Below are 5,755 nucleotides of genomic sequence, written 5' to 3' on the forward strand. Positions count from 1 at the left end.
CCAGTGTTGGAAACCGTGTCTGCCTGAGTAATGATACCGCTGTCGAAGAGGTGTCCTCTGTTGTAACCGCAGTCAACCTGTACAAAGACATTCAGCAACTCTCTTGTGGAGAACACAAACAAGTTTCAAGTTTTAATTGCAGAAGCTACAAAGTCACAGACGGCACGGGATGATAAAGTAAGCAGGATAAATAATGTTAATAAGTATTACAGTGCTGGGGCAAGCAAATTCTGGCTGTGCAAATGAAGATAAGAAAAAACAAAAAACCAAACAAGCAAAGCAAAGTCCTACAATACTGTGAAAGTCACAGAACGCAAGTGGATTTAGAAAAGGGATAAATTCATGTTGCAGCAACATCTGCCGCTAAAAAACTAGTATTGCTTACATAAAGTAACAGAGATGATGAAATCTTTATTACAGTTTATCTTAATCTGAATGGCTATTTGACTATCTCCCTCATAGGAGAGGCTCTGCTGTGTGATCAGCAGCTTGTATGAAGGCTGTCAGAGCACTTGCAGTAGATTTATTAAGATGCTAAAGAGAGTGAGCTACACACATGAGCCTTCGAGCCTGCGAAAGTCATTATTTCAGCAATTAATTATTCATGAATGAAAGCTTAAAAGTAGCTTTGGCTCCAAGCAATTTCACTGAAAGGTCCAGTAGGTTTAAACTCCTTTAACTTAACACAGCAACAGCACTGCCGGCTCTCACCGCTCCCTTTCAAAGTCCTGCTTGTTTATATCAGTGTCACTTGAACAAACACAACTGGTTACACATTCATTTCAAACACAAACCCCAAATTGTGCTGAGGAACAATTAGATTTGACTGGAGGCTTATTGAGATTTAATGAGACGGAATTATTCCTCTATTGTGTTAATTTAGGCTCAGTGAGAAGATGCAAATACAGAAAGAGCTTAAACTCAGCATGGAAACTGTTCAAAGTTGCTGAATGCTTTTCTGGAATTACAGTGAGCAGCACTTTTAGGAACTGTTATTAAAATTGCTTCCACTTGAAAAAGTTTTTTTTTTTTTTAAATAGAAAACAACTTTCTTCTCATAGGGGATGATTTCATTTTTAATGTCTTTCAGCTGTTTGTTTCGAGGTTTAAATGTGGTGAATTTCGCGCATGTTGGGAATAGATGACACTGGGACACTGTGTGATCAACATGCATCCTCGGGTAGGCTATTTGGATCTGCTTTATTGCTCCCTGGAAGCCTATTTCAGGTACTTTCCACACTGCTCCACAGAGAGGAGAGCAATAAATGCTCATCTTTATCAGGAAACGGCTTTGAATCGGCCTCGTTGTTTCATCTTAACGTCAGCACAGTAAGCGGAACCGTGAGGAACTTCTCCAAACCTTCTGTTGTTTGTGTTTCAGAATAAAGGTCTCTTGGAGTAAAGAACGGCGGGCTCTGTCAGGTGCGTGCCTCAGGTTGAGTTTGAACTCGTGCCTAGCGCCACTAATCAGTCATCACTTTGCCACCGTGAAACTGAGTCAACACTGAGCTGACTGTAGGAGCGCGCATGCCCCAAACAGCTGCCTGACTTTGATGTTCGGAGGCTTTGGGCTTGCCTCACCGTTTAAGCCCAATTAGTCATTAATCAATTCCATTCCACTCGCTGCATGATTCTGCTTCAGGTTTTGGCTCTAACAGGCTCAGTGCCGGAGATGCTGTAGCTCACACTGCCGCTAGAAGAAACGCCGAGGTCTTCCGACTCCACCGGAGCTCCAGAGTGCCGCTCACGGAGCGGAACTGTTCGCGATCAGCGGATGAATGGGACTTTGCGCTGGACCCCGAGCCCGGCTTTGCGCGAAGGTGTGGCGCACAGGCGGTGAGGAAAAGTCCTTTCTTTCTCTGAGAGGCGCGGAGGAGAGCGCACTGCTGTGAGGACGCGAGGCTGAGAACGGCAGATGTCAGTCCCAAACGCCGCAGCTGCTGTGCCACTGTGCCGGACGCCCGTTGTCGCTTTCTCCTGTTCGTCACCCACTGCTCCCAGCGCGTCCACGTCCCTCGGGGGGAGATTTCGGACGGCTGTGAGGGAGTGCTGCTGCAGACACTAACGGGGAATGCCATGTGTCGCCGCGCGACATAGGAGCTCTTTGTGGGCTGTTCTGCACCGTGGACAGGTGGTGCCCCGTGTGTGTGTGTCCGTGTGTGCGCTCACACTAGCAGGGGGTTCGGACAGTTGTCTGGGGGATGTCAGGCCAGCGTACGAGATCAGCGTTTGCCAGAGACAGGTGCGGCAGGGAGGAGTAGTTTCCAAAGCCCTCCACCGGATCTGGTAACGCAGTAACGAGCTCGCTCTCGGATATTTTGTACCCAGTGAGGAGACACAACGGACTCGCGCTGCTTTCACTCTTCTTGTCCCTGATAGTGAGAGGTAAGTGGACCGAGCTGTCCGGTGTGGAGGTGAGGTGTGGTGCGCTTTTGTGGCGCTTTGACGCCAGAAAGCGCTTTTCGGGGAAAAATGATTATAGGAAGAAATGTACTCATCAGAACCGAGCCGACCCACAGGACCGGGCTAACCTGGTCTCTGTGCATCAGCGCTACAGTCGCTCTCACTGTACAAATATCATACTGCGTAGCTTGCAGCTACGCACAAAACAGGCGGATTTCTGCTGCCCGCAGCCCGAAGGCGCTTCACCTTCCATCCATCGGTGTGGATTTTCATCGTTAAGGTTTGACTAATTGCATCGTGATGAGGTGTCAGTGCAGCTCAGTCAAACAGGTTCTCCCGGAGGGTTCATTGTGAATTCTTGATTTATCCTCTTTGACTCTGGCGTAAGGCTCAATTACAAAACATCATTTCCAAACCCAGAGTTGCAGAACAGTGGACGCACAGTGAACCCGATTGGTCAGACGGCCCCTCTCTGTGAACTGGTTTGTTTGTGCAGTGAGTGGGATTTGTGTGATTGCATGTTATCTGCTGCTGGTCTGTTCTGAAGTCCTACCCGCTGGGCCCCTAATGTCCACCACTCCTGCCTTCAAGCTCTGTCATCTCCCCCCCCCTCCCTCCCTCTGCAGTAGCTGCTGTCTTTACAGTACATTGGGCTAGTTGGCTGGATAGTATCAGAATCACATTTTTGCTTTTGTGCAAGGACCACTACTTCTCAGTAGCTGGCTCCTGGTATCTTGAAGTTCTCCCATTTGGGGGCAGTGTTTTTGTTGCGGTCCCTGTTTCAAATTCAAATTGCTTTTCAGCTTCCTTTTGTCCAAAGCTGAGGTTTGTGGACTGGAAAGTGCAGTCCCCAAGGGTCGAGGCATTCCTATAATAAGCACTGGTGTAAGTGAGGGGAGAGAAGAATAAGAGAGACATCTTGAAAGAGTGAGACAGTGCCCCCGGACCAGTGTGAGGGTAGGCACAGCTAAGAGAATACCAGCACCTCCACTAACCTTTCTGTCGCTACCTTGTCAATCAGCCTTCGAGGACAAGAGCCTCTTTAATTCCTCTTCCTCGAGTCCGGGCTGTCACCCACTCTGACAGCCAGGGCTCGGGGTTGCTGCCGCAGGATGCACACAGTTCCTCTGTCCCTGCTGCTCACATCCTGCTGCACCAGTCTGTTTCAGACCTTTCTTAAGGGATATACAAGTTTGTGGCGAAAAGGACGCAGAGATGATCGTGAACTGGAAACCTTCTAATGTGTCGAGGCATCTTTGACGTGACAGAGTGGGAGCTGTCCTCTTTTTCTCAAGTGCTGACATCCCTTTTAAGGCCCATCACACAATCAGTAATTACAAGACAAATGCTATCACAGGAAATTAATAAACAGGCGGCAGAGGAAATACCGCTGTGATAGGATCTGTAATGGATACAGGTTTTATTTGTTTGGAAGCCATGGACCAAACACCCTGTGAGAGTTTAGGAGAGAAGCATTGTGACGTGTTTATGGAAAAACTGATCAAAATTTAGGTTGTTAACAAGATTGAGGAAAGAAAATTATTAAGAGACAGACATTAGAGCTTCCGACAGATAAGGCTAATATAACCGTAAGCATTACTGAAAAAGAAATTAGATTGAACTCGTTAACAGCTTCACAAAAGTGACTTTTGATGGGATTCATAATGAGCTACCTGAGCAGAGCTGAATCCGAGGAGTTTGTGCATGCAGTGAAGGGGGGATAAATGCTTCCTCACTCAGTATATAAATAACTAGACAGTAGGAAGCATTGCTCCTTCCAAGAGAAATGACTCAGTGGGGGACAAGATAGCACAAAGAATTATAAAAGGCAAACATAAGGAAAGCGATTGAAGAAATGGTGTGCCTGATGTTGGAGCTGATGTCCTGAGCACTAAAAGTGATTAGTGGAAAAACCCCAACAGAAGAAAAAGTAATAGATCCGAGTTAGATCCAAACGTAGGAGCAGGATTTTTTTTTTTTTTGTCAATGGAGAACTCGGATAACAAGGCTAAATGAAACGAGGCAGGGGGTTAGACTGTTCCAAGGTCCCAGTGCTGATGTCAGTTTTTGGCGGCGTTTTCTCCTCGAAGCTTAACAAACCGCTCACTGGAGCTTGGCTAATCCTTGGCTAGCAGTGCCCAGTGATTTATTATAAAGTTAGCTAATTTAGGGAGATCTGCAATATCCCACCATGCACGCATGCCCTCGACAGATCCACCGCGGTCTGGAGTCGGAATCGCAATTTAGTTATGGGAATTGTTTGTGTGTGTGTGTGCAGGTCAAAGAGGGAGGCAGAATGAGAGTTTGTCTATGTCTGTCAAAGAGAAACACAAGGACCAGTGTTCTTCATATTGTGTCTGCCTTCCTGTGTATGGACTTTGTGAGAGCATGTGTGTGAGTCAGTGTGTCTGAGCCCTATACAAGTGTGATTCAGCACTGTCCAGCCTGGCTTGAATGGGTGCCCTGTTTGTGCCTCATTTCTGACACCAACAGCCGCTCTGCACCCCTTGCTTCGGGGCAAGTGTTGCACCCTGTGTGCTAAAATAACAGGTGCCTTTATGCAGTGACTTAATCCCTCTTCTGCACCTTCCTCCAGCACCCCGCCGGGGGGGGGTTACGTCACCTGTGAGACTGGGGCTGCTCCAGCATAGAAATCAAAAACATAGATTAGTCAGACAAACCATTGTTTTCCAGATTGGCTGAGGAAAATGTTACGGCATTAAGTCTTACCTCATCAAGGTTTTATTTTTACATTCATTCCATCTGACTGCAGAAAGAAATTTGTAGAAACCTGAAATCTGTGATTAGAAACTAGGATTTGAAAAGCCTTCTTAGACCTCCTTACTACCAGGGTTTCTTCTTGTTCTTCTGCATCTATTATCTGTTCTTTAAAGGGCACAGATGATTATCCGTGTGCACCATCACGATGAGGGCTACCTGTTTAAAAAAACAAACAAAAAAACACCAAGCCATTTTTCTCGAATGATATTGATAACCAGTTCCAGGCATTGCCCTCTCCCAGATAGTAAAGACCTGCAGTGATACTGGGAATACTCCGGTTGGTTAGACAGTGGTGCTGTTTTCTGATGTCAGGTTTCATAAACTGAATAAATAATCCAGATCGTGTCATCAGGTTTGTTTGGGCTGTCATACATCTTCTTGGGTTTTTGCCAGCCTAGCAGAACTATTCGAAGCATCCTTCGAGGGAGCAAAGCTTTCACCACCTACATCAATCTAGTGTGAGCCTGACAGATGAAATAAGACGAAATACTATTGAGCTGCACGGTCCGGGGGGCTCATGCTAAACCCGGCACCCAGGTCTCTTTTTCTTCTTCCTTTCTCTTCAGAGTAC

At 46.6% G+C, this 5,755-nt stretch overlaps 1 protein-coding gene across 1 annotated transcript in view; it reads left to right on the plus strand.

Moving 5' to 3' along the window:
* The first annotated feature begins 1,357 nt into the window (after positions 1–1,357).
* Positions 1,358–5,755, plus strand: part of sema6bb (sema domain, transmembrane domain (TM), and cytoplasmic domain, (semaphorin) 6Bb) — a 132,479-nt gene continuing 128,081 nt past the window's right edge. The window contains exon 1 of the mRNA XM_005932475.3: positions 1,358–2,385. The gene's annotated coding sequence lies outside the window, so the exon portion shown is untranslated. The remainder of the gene's footprint in view (positions 2,386–5,755) is intronic.

Source organism: Haplochromis burtoni, unplaced genomic scaffold, assembly GCF_018398535.1.
Source record: "Haplochromis burtoni strain Fernald_Lab_line unplaced genomic scaffold, NCSU_Asbu1 Contig_13, whole genome shotgun sequence".
NCBI classification, from domain to species: Eukaryota; Metazoa; Chordata; class Actinopteri; order Cichliformes; family Cichlidae; genus Haplochromis; species Haplochromis burtoni.